Genomic DNA, 14,764 nt, shown 5'->3' with positions numbered 1-14,764 from the left:
TTGGGAAAAAGTAACGTTTTACCTTTTTATTGGGGGAGGGAATTTTTCAAATTTTTTTACTTTTTAATTAGACATTTTTTTTTACTTTTTTTTACACTTTAATAGTCCCCATCGGGGACTATTTATAGCAATCATTTGATTGCTAATACTGTTTAGTGCTATGCCTAGCAGTGTTATCGGTGATCAGTGTTATCGGTGATCTTTTGCTCTGGTCTGCTCGATCTCAGACCAGAGTAGAAGACCCTGGGAGACAGCTGCGGGCGATCCGATCATCCATTTAAAGTACCACACTTCCGTAGATGTCGTGATCTGTATTGATCACAGCATCTAAGGGGTTCTTGCCCGATCGCGGATGTCCGCCATTACCGGCGGGCCCCTGGCTGCTGATAGCAGCCGGGACCTGCCGCGTATAACGCGAACACTGGTCCAGTGCTCGCGGTCATGGCGACGCATAAATGTAAGTCATGGTGCATTAAGTACCACGGTACCATGACGTACATTTACGTCCATTGCAAACTACACCCCTCATGGAATGTAACAAGGGGTACATTGATCGTTAACACCCCACAGGTCTCTGAAAATTTGATTTTTTTTCACTGAAATGCTGGTGTTACCCCAAATTTTTCATTTTCCCAAGGGGTAATAGATGAAAAAAGCCCCCCAAAATTAGTAGCACCATCTCTTCTGAGTAAGGAAATACCCCATATGTAAATGTAAAGTGCTCTGCACGTGCACTACAATGCTCAGAAGAGATGGAGCAAAATTAGTCTTTTGTAGAGAGAATTTGGCTGGAATTGAAGGCCATGTGCATGTACAAAGCCCCCATGCTGCCAGGAGAGTGGACCCCCCGACATATGACCCCATTTTGGAAACTACACCCCCATGGAATGTAATAAGGGGTGCAATGAGTATTTACACCCCACAGGTGTCTCACTGATTTTTTGAACAGTAAAAATGAAAAATGTAATTTTTCATTTGCACAGCCCACTATTCCAAAGATCTGTCAAACGCCAGTGTGGTGTACATGCTCACTGCACCCCTTATTACTTTCCGTGAGGGGTGCTGGGGCAGCTCTATGTACAAAGTTCTGTGCACCCCATGGGTCACCCGTGCTGCAGTGATGGGATGGATTCAATATCTTTGGCGACATCTCCCATGATCTTGGGATCTTCTTCTTCTTTGAGCATGCCACAGCAGCACATCAAACCTGTAGGAAAGGGGGGTGAGAAACATGGTGACAGAAAGAAGTTCAAGCAACAATACTCTCCCTCTCAATGCTGAAATTCAGACTGCTGTCAGATCATTGTGGAATCCTTTTATACGTTTCCCTTGAAGTAGGAGGCAGAGCTTCAGGTGTTGCAAGGTGTGACAGGTAGGAGAGGTCAAGAAAGGGTTAAAAACGGACGTTATGAAAAGTAATAACGGATGTAATAATGAAAAAAACAATTATCCGTTTCAACAACGGGACTTTGTACCACATTATACGTCTGTTTTTTAATTATACAATACAGAAAACTGATGTTTAATAACTGATGAATACACTATAGTGTAAAAGCAGCCTAACATTTTTTTTATTTTCATAATATAAAGTGCCATTTTTTTTCACTTGAGCCCCTGCCCTCCAAAATGTCTGTGCACATCTCTGGTATGTATAGAGGAAAAGGGGTGCTAAAGGGTGGAGCCTAAAAAATTTGTTTGACAGATTCTATGGATACAAGTTGTGACCAGGAGAGGTCTTCATGATGGCCTGAGCCAGATGAAAGAAAAGAAAGGTTACTAGCTGTAACTATAATAACTTATACAGTCTGCAGAGCATACAGCTGTTATCTTCTTCTAAATGATCAGTGTATGTGGGGATATTGGTCTTTGTATAGTAGATTTTATTCAGTAACAGTATAGAGGTATAAGTCGGTCATGGTGGGATGGTATTATTTACCCCTTGTCCTTTACTCATAGCACTAGGGATGAGCGAATTGAATCTGACAAATTCAAATTTGTTACAAATTTCAAGAAAAATTTGTTTCAGAACGAATCTGAATATTGCTACGATTCGATCGCACAAATCACTTCATTAAACTCCATTTAGTGCGGTCCAGGCTATCTAAGATGGCCGCTCTACATGTCAGGACATAGGGCAAGGAACGCTGGGAAGGCGGGAACATGGGTGGGCGAGATTAATCACATGCAGCCTACCAGCAGCAAGCCACCCCTGTGATGTCACAGCCCTATATAATTGTCAGCCATCTTGCGGCCAGTCACATCAGCGTTCTATTGCAGAGAGAGAGAGAGGGACAGAGAGCAGTGTGTGTTGCACAGAAAAGCATTTTTACAGCAGTGATTTACCTCAAGCCCAAATCCAGCCTAAAAGCACTGATAGGGAAGGGAGAGAAATTGAGAGAGAAAGTGCAATTTTGGGTGTAATACACAGCGACTGTGTGCTGCAGCACTGGTGTGTACAACAACTGAAAAGCTAATAGTAGCCAGCCAGTTAGGGTGAGCAGAGCACTAAAAGCCATAATCACCTGCTATTAGTGCCTGCTTAATACAGGTTGCGTAGCAGAGTGTATTGTACTCTATTAAGTGTCACCTGTGCGTACATAGGTGGAGTACCATTTTGTTCCTGTTAAAGTCTTAAGGACCTAGTTACTGTGAAAGGCCAGCCAAAAGACAAATACTGTTTTAAGCGCAGTGGAGCGTATTGTACTCCCCTCATAAGTGCATACCACATACATACATCTACGTGGTGTACCATTTTGTTTCTATTAAAGTCTTAAAGCGTACCCATCAGATCCAACAAAAAAACATTTATTTTTATATATCACTCAGTACCTAATCCTGACCATGTACATCTAATTTTTATGTGTCTAGCACCTTTATTTTTTTTTATTACACTTTTAATTTAGCTCACTAGTCTGAATTCCTCTGAAAGGGAGGGGGCGTGGCTTCACTGTGCAGGTCTCCGCCCCCTCCCTCAGCATGCTGTCTGCTCACATATGCCCTAGCATTAGCAAAACTACAACTCCCAGCTTGTTCTCACCGACAGTAGCGGGATACAAGCTGACAGTGGGTGGATTTTTCCTCCAGCTGAGAGCCCTGCGCTCACAGCTGTCAATCAAGGAAGTATGTCCATGACATAGGTGATGACGCATGGACACAGCAGGACTAGTATGTGTCCAAGCAGGCAGGGGGGGGGGCAATTGTTTGACTGGCTTTTTCAGTTTGAAATACTGAAAATGGTCTAATGAAAGCAATTTCAAAACCTATTGGTTTTGCATGCTTTACAATATATCGAAAGTTTTTGTATTTGACAGTGCCCATTTAAGGGCCTAGTTACTCTGAAAGGTCAGCCAAAAGTACTGGAGTGGCGTCATCCTGGATTTATACCTCTTGTGTAGTGTGTAGGTATCTTGCTTTCTGCAACCTCTATCTTGTATTTGCATTGTCTTTTGTACCCTTATGACATCCAGCATATAGCACTTTATATTGTATGCAATTTTGCACAGTATTTACTGTTTACAAGTGCTCTTAGCTATAAAAGTGTCAATCTCTCTACCTTATATATATCCCTACCTCTCCATTTGCTATACTAAGATCTGTTTTATCATATCCGGTGATGCAGCTTTTTTGATGTTTGTTTCCTCTTTACACATATGTGGTTTTTAATGTATATCAATAAACATTATACTTTTTAATATACTGGTTTGCTAAAACTCCCTTTTGTTCTTTTGGTTTTTTACTGTGTTGTTGGGAGTTGCAATATATATTGGGGGCTTACTATTTATTATAGGGGGTAGTATTATATCAGTTATTAGACTGTGTACCTACAATCCCTATAAACTCTTTGTCTGTTTTTTTGGTTTATGTCCTTTACTGGGTAAATGTGGTTCCTGCACATCCACAACATCAACTTGGACAGGTCACGCCGCTTCCACCTCCAAGCTCTCAGACTATAGGTCCAGTGACAGTGTGCGACTCCGCCTCCTCATCCTCCACTGTGTCCTCAGCCTCCACTGCATGGACAACACTCAGTGCTCCTCCAGTATACCATGTGTGCAGGGCGCAGCGGTGTCATGCTGTTCTTCACATGGTTTGTCTTGGCGAACGGAGTCACACAGTGGAGGAACTGCTAAAAGTCATTCCTCAAGAAATCTAATCATGGCTTATTCTATGAAACCTGGAAATGGGAACCATGGTGACTGACAATGGGAAGAACATTTTCTGCGCTGCTACAAAGAAGACTGGGACATGCTGCCTGCATGGCACACATGTTCATTCTGGTTGTCAAGCACTTCCTGGAGTGTTCCCCCATCTGCAAGACATCCTAACAATAGGAAGGAAACTTTGCATGCATCCCCCAACATAGTCTGATATGCAATGTTTCCACACGTTGGAATTCCACCCCCCCCCCATATGTTGGACCAACTATATGAACAAAGAAAAGCCATCACCGATTTCTTGATGATCCATGTGGATAAGGGGATTCCTCTGTGTAACTTCAATGCCAACCAGTGGCAGCCCATACGTGACACCTGCCGTTTGCTCAGGCCCTTTGAGGAAGCCACATTATTAGCCAGTCGCCAGGATTATAGGATGAACAACATCATTCCACTGCTTCATCTACTACAACACGTGTTGGAAACTATGGCTAGTCAGGGCACTGGATACGTGGTGCCTACATCTGATGGCCACATGAGCCCTGTGGGGGCTGAACTGGAAGAGGAGGAGGAGGGGAAGGGGCACAGTGGAGCACAGTTTAGGTTTCACAAAATGGGTGGTTTTTCTAGTCATCTGACAAGGAGCAGGAGCAGCCAGAGGAGCTAAAGGGTTATGAGGAAGGCGAAACAGAGGACCCAGGCGCACCGTGGCAGTATGCAGTGGAGATAGAGGCAGGGAATCCCTCCAAGTCACTTGCACAAATGGCATGATGCATGCTCACTTGCTTGTGTAGTGACTGCCGAATTGTCACCATTCGGCAGCGAGATGACTTCTGGTTTTCTACCTTATTGGACCCTCACTACCGGCACAAAATGGGGGTCCTACGTAGTCAGTTGGTTGATGCCTTTCTGTGCCAACGTCCATCCTCTCGCAGGTCTGACTTGGGGGCCCCCTGCACTCCCCTACCACTGCCATGGCTGCTGGGGAGGGGTGGGGTGGCAGGAGCAGTACCACCTCCATCAACAGCAGCCTGAGTCTACAGTCGCTGATGAGTAGCTTTCTTCACCCACATAGTGAAGCAACTCCTCAGCAGCAGGTAGACCTGGAGCAGGACCTGAACCAGCAGGTGGTGGCATACCTTGACATGACCGCTGGACTTTTGGGCAGCCAAATTTGATTTGTGGCTGCAACTAGCAGAGTAGTATGGCATCAGAGCGGGTGTTTAGTGCGGCGGTGGCCATAGTAACCCCAATGAGAACTCGTATGGCCACCAAAAGTGTGGAGAGACTGACCTTTGTGAAGATGAATCAGGCATGGATCATCCAGGATTTCCACCCACCAATGCCTGATGCATAAGAGTAGATTGACCATGGTGCAACAGCAACAATTCCCAAATGTGGATAGTGCAAAACATGTTTAAGGTGCTGCTCCCCAGTTACAGAAATTCCTCCACATCAGACCACAAATAAGTATTGAGGATATGCATTAGATAAAACTTGGGATAAAAAATATGGACCCCAAATTTTTTATATCTAAGAAAAAGAAAGGTCTGCAAAAAACACCATGTGCCAACCACACCACCAAGTATTAATGTGATGCACAGACCTCTAAAAGTTACATAGTTACATAGTTCATAAGGTTGAAAAAAGACCAGAGTCCATCAAGTTCAACTATAACCCTAATGAGGCCCTACTGAGTCAATCCAGAGGAAGGCAAAAACCCCTCATCATAGAGGTAAAAATTCCTTCCCAACTCCAAACATGGCAGTCAGAATAAATCCCTGGATCAACGTTCTGACCCTATAAATCTAATATACATAACCAGCGATGTTATTATTCTACAAAAATGCATCCAGACCCCTTTTGAACTCTTTTACAGAGTTCACCATGACCACCTCCTCTGGGAGAGAATTCCACAGTCTCACTGCTCTTACAATAAAGAACCCCTGTCTGTGCTGGTGTAGAAACCTTCTTTCCTCTAGACGTAGAGGATGCCCCTTGTTATAGATACAGTCCTGGGTATAAATAGGTAATTGGAGAGATATTTGTACTGCCCCCTGATATATGTATACATAGTTATTAGGTCTCTCCTAATTTTGATAATCTTTCTGGGTACTGTAGTCCTCCCATTCCCCGTATTACCCTGGTTGCCTGTCTTTGAACCCTCTCCAGCTCCACTATATCTTTCTTGTACACTTGTGCCCAGTACTGTACACAGTATTCCATGTGTGGTCTGACTAGTGATTTGTACAGGGGTAGAATTATTTCCTTGACGTGGGCATCTATGCCCCTATTGATGCACCCCATGATTTTATTTGTCTTGGCAGCAGCTGCCTGACACTGGTCACTACAGCTAAATTTACTGTTAACTAAGACTCCTAAGTCCTTTTCCAGGTCAGTCGTCCCAAGTGTTCTCCCATTTAATACATAATCCTAGCCCGGATTGTTCCTCCCCATGTGCTTAACCTCATCTGCCACTTTCCAGCCCAAACCTCCAACTTATCCAGATCCATTTGTAATAGTGCTCTGTCCTTTATACTGTTTACCACTTTACAGAGTTTAGTATCATCTGCAAAGATTGCTACTTTACTATAAAAGGTGGAAGGGAACAACGTATGGTCCGTTGTAACCGGTGGGGGTAAAAACTTCCCCTGTGAGGTCCTAGTCTTGCATTATTAATTCCCTTCTTGGCAAGTGTTACTCGCCCTAAAAAGGGTGGCCCCAAACAGGAACCTCTCTCTATTTCCACCTACAAACACTGCCATTTCCCAGAGTTTTTAAGTGGGAAGAGGGAGAGGTTCCTGTTTGGTGCCCCTCTTTTTAGGGCGAGTAACACTTGCCAAGAAAGGGAATTAATATAGCAAGATTAGGGCTTTACAGGGGAAGTTTTTGTCCCCACCTGCTACAATGGACAATACCTTGTTCCCTTCCACCTTCAAAAATCCGCTCATCTCTAGATAACACATAAAACTAGCACTGTGCACCTGTGTACGTATTTCATTTTGTCTGGAGGTGCTGAACATTTTTGTTTCTTCGCTGGTATTATTGGTAATATTGGCCTCGATATACTGCGGTGTGCAGGGTGTGCAGTGGGGGGAACTAATACAAACTAATACCATCTGTGTATCCAACACTTCATTGTGCCAGCCCATGGACCATGCAATACCCTGTGAAAGACCATGTGCCGGTGTAACTGCTGTAAAAGCAACCATCGCTGGGATAGGACTGCAGGTTCCAGCCACCCCACAGATGTTTTACCCCACGGCAACCTCTATTTCTCCCTCTATCTGGGCTGTTGCACCAACAGCTCTATAGAATAAATATGCAGGGACTCAGTGTGCCGCCACACAGGCTCTGTGAAGTTGGCTCCGCAGTGTGTATAAAGCCTTAAGATGTATTCTTCACTGAATGGGAAGGAACGAACGGCTTATGCAGTTGCATTAATATATAATGTAATGTGTGTGCTGTACCAGTATGGTTGTTACTTATAGAGGAATTCTTTCTTTGGAGGAAGCATCTCTTCCTGACAGCTTCTATTTATATACACATATATACCAGTTTTGTTGAAGTAGCTGCATCAATATTCCTGCATTATTATTACTATTATACTACTGTGGTTGTGGCCTGAACACTGTTCAGGAGACATTCAATAGAGTCTATGAGACTTCCAGGAAAGCTAGGAACCACAAGCAAGGCTCTAGGGGCTAGTCCTGTCCCAAGATCTAAAGATGAAATCTAGAGACAAAAGCCCAGATTTATCAAAGAATGTCTACGGTAGAGCTATTTTCCCACGTTTATTTGGGTAGTGGGTTTGACTAGCGTGCATCTTATTTATCAAGAAAGTGCAGCAGGATGATGAATTTTGCGCAGCTCTGCTGTGGTGGGAAAAGCTCTACCACATACACTTTTTCTTGTGAGGGAGGGAAGTAGACACTTTCCCGGGTCCTGAATTTGGCAGGTTAGGTGTTTTTACTTAATTTCACAGAGCTGCCGGAACATTTTTACTTGCATTTTAGACGCTAAAATAAAATGTGATTGCGGTTTCCTAGGGGTTAAAGCCGGGCATCACCGTGATGGGTGATGTCTGGCATTAGAGATGGGTTCTGGTGGCAGATAGCCGCCAGGACCACCCAGCTATGACCCACGCTCAGCTCCTGAGTGCATGTCATAGAAGGGGAGTGGGACGCTGTCACCCACAAGAGGTTAAAGGTTGAACTGCAGAAGGTAGAAGTGATCTTCACGCCTACTGGTAGGTGGTGTAGCTTTGCGCCTAAAAAAGTACCTTTGCGCACAAAATAGCGACTTTTGACAAAAGTTGCAAATGATAAATACATGACCACTGCATGGTCAAAAAGAAAAAGTTCTACGGGTAGACAAAAAGAGTGAAACTGTCTACATCAAAAGACGCATAAAAGTCGCTAAATATGCTGCTTGTGCCTGAACTGCGCCAAAACATAGACAAAAAAATGCTCTAAAAGCAATGATAAATCTCCCCCAAAATGTGGACAATATCAGTTGAAGAATCAATATTTTTTTGCTTGTACTTAAGTCATTTACGATGCCAGTATGAATTCAATCTACACTATGGGTGAGATTTATCAAAACCTATGTAGAGGAAGAGTGGTGCAGTTGCCCATAGCAACCAGATTGCTTCTTTCATTTTTCACAGGTCTATTTAAAAATGGAAAAAGCAATCTGATTGGTTGCTATGGGCAACTGCACCACTCCTCCTCCACACTAGTTTTGATAAATCTCCCCCTATGTTTACATTCTGGTACTGTTCCTTTAAAATAAATAGAATAAAGGTGCTAGGATAAGCAATATATGTTGCCCACAGAGTGGTACTGCTCCTCTAAATTTGGATTTCTATTGCGGTTTGAACTTATGGATCACCAATAATAACATGACATGTCACAATAAGGCCCAATTCACATCATGTTTAGCACTACAAATCTTGCTATACATCCACAATTTTTCAAAAAGGGATGTAGTGGGTAGGCCCATTGACTTTATTTGTCAGAATCTAGTCAAACAGTTAAGGTCCATTTCCAAATGTATCCTGTTTGTGAGTCAAAAAATATGGCAAAACACATTTTTACGTCCCACACAGAAACACTGCATGATTGGGAAATGGACTGATCCTAGACACTATGGGGGAGATTTATCAAAACATGTCCAGAGAAAAAATTTCCCAGTTGCCCTAGCAACTAGTGTTGAGCGGCATAGGCTATATTCGAATTTGCGATATTTCGCGAATATATGGAAGAATATTCGTCATATATTCGCTAAATTCGCATATTCGTAATATTCGCGTTAAATTTTCGCATATGCGAAAAGTTGCATATGCAAAAATTAGCATAAACGAAAATTTGCATGTGTGGAAATTAGCATATGCAAAAATTAGCATTAGCGAAAATTCGTATATGCGAAAATTAGCATATGCAAATTTTCACATATGTGAAAATTTGTACGCCAGTCTCACACAGTAGTATTAGAGCCTTCTTTACACCGTACAAGCTGGAAGCAGAGAGGGATGATCACTGTGATGTGTACTGTGAAAAAAAAAAAAAAATAATAGCAACCAATCAGATCGATTCTTTCATTTAAAAAAAAAAAAGCCTTTGCAAAATGAAAGAAACAATCTGATTGGTTGCTATGGGCAACTGAACAACTTTTCTTTTGCACGGGTTTTGATAAATTTTCCCATATTAGACTATGTTCTGCTCATTAAAGTAAAAGGCCCACCAGCTACTTGTTGGGCCATATGTTGCTTTCTCTTCCTGTGTCAGGTAAAACCATGAGAAAAACAAACAATGCAATGCAGTTGTATAGAATAGTATCTTGACACCAGATATCAACATAAATGAAACATTCAGGGCTGAGCTCCTACTGTCCAATCCACCACATCAGCTGCATTGTCTGCCCCCATTGTATGTATGCTCTTGTCTCTCTTGTATTCTTTTTTAAAGGGGTACTCTGGCGCTAAGACATCTTATCCCCTATCAAAAGGATAGGGGATAAGATGCCTGATCGCGGGGGTCCCGCTTCTGCATAGGGGATAAGATGTCTTAGTGCCGGAGAACCCCTTTAAAGTAAGGTCCACCATTGCAACCAATTTTTGTTGTTCTTCCAATGCTTCTGTCAGGATCCAGACTGGTATGCAGAGAGGACACTGGAGGTGGATCCTCTGTGTCAGTGAGGTGATGGCGTGGGCCGTACAAGGGAAACGGAATCTAAGGGGTTACTGGTTTTCACCAGAGCCCGCCGCAAAGCGGTATGGACTTGCAGCGGCAGGTAACCCCCAGGTCGTTCCACCCGATAGCGACTCAACCCCACTGACAGTTGAGACAGGCGTGGTAAACAGGGACAAGGCAAGAGCAAGGTCGGATGTAGCAGAAGGTCTGGGCAGGCAGCAATGGATCGTAGTCAACGGCAAGGGTCTGGATACACAGGCTTGGGATACACAAAACACTTTCTCAGGGCACTAGGGCAACAAGATCCGGCAAGGACAGGAAGGGGAAGTGGGTTTTTATATGTTTTGCAGGTGTAGGTACTGATTGGGCCAAGCACCAATTAATGGTGCACTGGCCCTTTAAATTTCAGAGAGCCGGCACACGCGTGCCCTAGAGAGCGCCGGGACAGAACAGCAGGAGAATGGGGCAGGTGATGAGATTGGGATGCGACCCGCGGGCGGGTGCGTCCCGCTACGCGGATCGCATCCCCGCCGGTGATAACAGTGCAGCCCTCCCGGTCAGCGGGTCTGACTGGGGCACTGCACGCAGAAGAACGCCACGAGCACTACGGGGAGGAGCAGGGACCCAGTGCACTCGGCGTAACAGTACCCCCCCCCCCCCTTGGGTCTCCCCCTCTTTTTGGAGTCCAGGAATCTGCGGACAAGCTCCTTGTCCAAAATGTTGACCTCAGGTTCCCAGGACCTCTCTTAAGGGCCACAATTCTACAATCAATTAAAAAAAATCTTTTACCTCGGACGATCTTGGAGGCAAGAATCTCTTTGACAGTGAAGACATCAGAGGAGCCAGTAACAGGGAGAAAAGCGGTTAAGCACAAGAGGTTTGAGAAGAGACACATGAAAAGAGTTAGGAATGCGAAGAGAAGAGGGAAGATGAAGCTTGTAAGAGACAGAATTGATTTGATTCTTGATTTTAAAAGGGCCAAGGTAGCGAGGACCCAACTTGTAGCTAGGGACACGAAAGCGTATGTATTTGGCAGAGAGCCACACTTTGTCCCCAGGGAGAAAGACAGGAGGAATTCTTCTCATTTTATCTGCATGTCTCTTCATTCGAGACGAGGCCAGTAGGAGCGACTTTTGAGTCTCCTTCCAGATAGCGGAGAAGTCCCGGGTTACTTCATCCACGGCAGGAACTCCAGAAAAAGTGGGGATGGGGAGGGTGGGCAGAGGGTGACGGCCGTACACCACAAAAAATGGGGATTTGGCGGAAGACTCGGAATTTTTGAAATTGTACGAGAATTCAGCCCAGGGCAAAAGGTCGACCCAATCATCTTGGCGGGAGGAGACAAAATGTCACAAGTAGTCACCAAGAATTTGGTTTACTCTCTCCACTTGTCCATTGGATTGGGGGTGATAGGAGGACGAGAAATGTAATTTAATCTTTAATTGATTACAGAGAGCTCTCCAAAATTTTGACACAAATTGAACTCCTCTATCCGAGACGATATGCGTGGGAAGCCCGTGAACACGAAAAATCTGCAGAAAAAATTGCTTCGCCAACTGTGGCGCAGAAGGAAGGCCTGGAAGCGGAATAAAGTGAGCCATTTTGGAAAAACGATCAACGACCTCCCAGATGACAGTGTTGCCATGGGATACAGGAAGATCGGTGATGAAGTCCATGGCTATGTGAGACCAAGGCTGTTCAGGCACCGGCAGCGGATGGAGAAGACCTGAAGGCTTCTGACGAGGGGTCTTATTACGTGCACATACTGTACAGGCTCGTACGAAATCGGTCACATCCTTTTCCAAGGAGGACCACCAATAGTGTCTGGCAATCAATTGTAAGGTCTTTTTTTATTACAGCGTGACCAGCCAGAAGGGAGGAATGGCCCCATTTGAGGATCCGGAGGCGAAGACGGGGAGGAACATAAGTCTTTCCTGGAGGGACAGGTACCAGAGAAGCAGGAGCAGAAGAGATCACCCACTCAGGGGGAATGATGTGCTGAGGAAAGGTCCTGGCTTAAGAGGCATCGGTGGTACGAGATAGAGCATCAGCTCTGACATTCTTGTCTGCGGGGCAAAAATGGATCAGAAAGTTTAAACAGGCAAAAAACAACGACCACCTAGCCTGGCGCGGATTTAGCCGCTGGGCGGATTGGAGATAAGACAAATTTTTGTGATCTGTATAAATGGTGATGGGTGAAGGGATCCTTCCAAAAGATGTCTCCACTCCTCAAGGGCCAACTTAATAGCCAACAGCTCACAGTCTTCGATGGAATAATTTTTCTCTGGAGGTGAAAAGGTTTTTGAGAAAAATCCGCAAGTGACATTTTTTCCTTTAGCGGATTTTTGTAGGAGAACAGCTCCGGCTCCAACGGAGGAGACGTCAACCTCGAGGAAGAAGGGATTTCTGAGGATCAGGTCTGGACAAGACTGGAGCAGAGGAGAAGGAAGCTTTGAGGTGGTTAAAGACTTCCTCTGCCTGAGGCGGCCAGGATTTCGGATTAGCATTTTTCTTAGTCAGTGCTACAATAGGAGCAACGATGATGGAGAAGTGAGGAATGAATTGAAGGTAGTAATTTGCGAATCCGAGAAATCTTTGAATAGCTCGCAGGCCAGTGGGACGAGGCCAATCCATTACCGCAGAAGGTTTATCAGGGTCCATTTGAAGACCTTGTCCGGACACAATGTAACCCAAGAAGGGAAGACTGCTGGGTTCAAATAGACACTTCTCGATCTTGGCGCAAAGTAGATTTTGGCGTAGTTGCTGAAGCACTTGACGAACATGAAGGCGATGTTCCTCTAGGTTGGAGGAGAAAATGAGGATGTCGTCAAGATAGACTACCACACAAGAGTACAGCATATCCCGAAAAATGTCATTGACAAAGTCCTGAAAGACTGCTGGGGCGTTGCATAGACCAAATGGCATAACTAGGTATTCAAAGTGGCCATCTCTGGTATTGAAGGCGGTCTTCCATTCATCGCCTGCTCGAATACGGATGAGATTATATGCGCCCCTTAGGTCTAGCTTAGTAAAAATCTTAGCCCCTCGCAGACGGGCGAAGAGTTCGGAGATGAGTGGCAGAGGATAGCGATTTTTTACGGTAATCTTATTGAGACCGCGGTAATCAATACAAGGGCGGAGACATCCATCTTTTTTAGAGACAAAGAAAAATCCAGCTCCAGCCGGGGAAAAGATTTCCGGATAAATCCTCTTTTGAGGTTTTCCTGTATGTACTCGGACATGGCTTGGGTTTCCGAGGCAGAAAGAGGGTAAATCCTGCCACGAGGCGGTGTGGTGCCAGGGAGCAGGTTGATAGGGTCATAGGGTCTATGTGGTGGTAAGACCTCTGCCTGCTTTTTACAAAAGGCGTCCGAAAAGTCCTGATAGGCTTTAGGAAGACCTGGCAAAGGAGTAGCAATGGAGACTTGGCAGGAAGAAATTGGGTGAAGACATCGCTTGTGGCAAGAAGAACGCCAGCTCTTAATGTCCCCGGTGACCCAGTCGAGGCTAGGCGAATGACGTTGGAGCCAGGGCAAGCCCAGAAGAATTTCAGAAGTGCAGTTGGGTAGCACGAAAAATTCAATATGTTCATGATGGGGAACTCCAACAGTCATGAGTAGCTGTTGAGTGCGGTAACGTATGGTGCAGACCAGTCTCTCTCCATTGACGGATGATATGAAGAGAGCCTTGACGAGACGGGTAACTGGAATGTTGAATCTGTTTACTAGGGAGGCTTCAATGAAACTTCCTGCTGAACCCGAGTCCAAGAAGGCCACAGCGGAGAAGGAAGTAGCATTAGTGGGTGTAGCAATCCGCACAGGTAAAGTCAATCGTGGAGAGGTAGAATTCACTCATAGCAACGACTCTCCTACGTTGACTAGGTGTGTAGGTGCGTTTCTCACATGCGAAGGACAAATAGGACAGTCTTTTAGAAAATGTTCGGTGCTAGCACAGTATAGACACAGGTTTTCATTCCTACGGCGAGTCCTCTCTTGTTGGGTCAGGCGAGACCGATCCACTTGCATAGCCTCCTCGGCAGGAGGCACAGGAACAGATTGCAAAGGATGTTGGAGGAGAGGAGCCTGGGAGGAAAACCGCCTGGTGTGAACAAGTTCCTTTTCCTGGCGAAGCTCCTGGCATCTTTCCGAGAAACGCATGTCGATGCAGGTGGCCAAATGGATGAGCTCAGACAGGTTAGCAGGAATTTCTCGTGCGGCCATGACATCTTTGATGTGACTGGATAAGCCTCTCTTGAAGGCCGCGCAGAGGGCTTCATTATTCCAGGAAAGCTCTTAGGCGAGGGTGCGGAACAGGATGGCGTATTCGCCTACAGAAGAACTCGCTTGGACAAGATTCAGTAAAGCAGTCTCGGCTGAGGAAGCCCGGGCTGGCTCCTCAAAAACACTACGTACTTCA

At 45.0% G+C, this 14,764-nt stretch overlaps 1 long non-coding RNA gene across 3 annotated transcripts in view; it reads left to right on the top strand.

Annotated features, from left to right (window-relative positions):
* LOC130277582 (uncharacterized) overlaps nt 1–14,764 on the top strand; it is a 126,372-nt gene that overhangs the window by 89,283 nt on the left and 22,325 nt on the right. The window contains exon 1 of one of the 3 annotated variants that reach the window (XR_008845478.1): nt 9,842–9,943. The exons of the other annotated variants lie outside the window; for them this stretch is intronic. This is a non-coding gene — a long non-coding RNA (uncharacterized LOC130277582). Of the gene's footprint in view, nt 1–9,841; nt 9,944–14,764 lie in introns of those variants that run through there. 3 annotated transcript variants of the gene reach the window in all.

Source organism: Hyla sarda, chromosome 6, assembly GCF_029499605.1.
Source record: "Hyla sarda isolate aHylSar1 chromosome 6, aHylSar1.hap1, whole genome shotgun sequence".
NCBI lineage: Eukaryota > Metazoa > Chordata > Amphibia > Anura > Hylidae > Hyla > Hyla sarda.
This window is presented reverse-complemented; position numbering and strand designations above follow the sequence as displayed.